This window comes from Cyprinus carpio, unplaced genomic scaffold (genome assembly GCF_018340385.1).
Source record: "Cyprinus carpio isolate SPL01 unplaced genomic scaffold, ASM1834038v1 S000006454, whole genome shotgun sequence".
Lineage (NCBI taxonomy): Eukaryota > Metazoa > Chordata > Actinopteri > Cypriniformes > Cyprinidae > Cyprinus > Cyprinus carpio.
In genome coordinates this window covers 25,329-25,572 of record NW_024879136.1, presented here as the reverse complement: position 1 = coordinate 25,572, position 244 = coordinate 25,329, and positions in this window count along the sequence as shown.

The window sequence follows — 244 nt, the reverse complement described above, 5'->3', positions numbered from 1 at the left end:
CTTTACACTTAAGGAAGATTAAGGAAAACAGTTCAATTAATTTGTGTTTTATATAAGTTTATAAGTTTATAAATTTAATAAGTTTTATAGTTGTGAAAAACCCTTCTGTGCTCTATCATTATGTTCTCTGATGCTGTTTGAATAAAGAGCAGGATAAAAACAGGATGAAAATCAGTCTCTGATGTACAGTACTGACAAAAGATTTTGCATAACATAATGAATAAAGAGTTGAGTAGATAGTGAA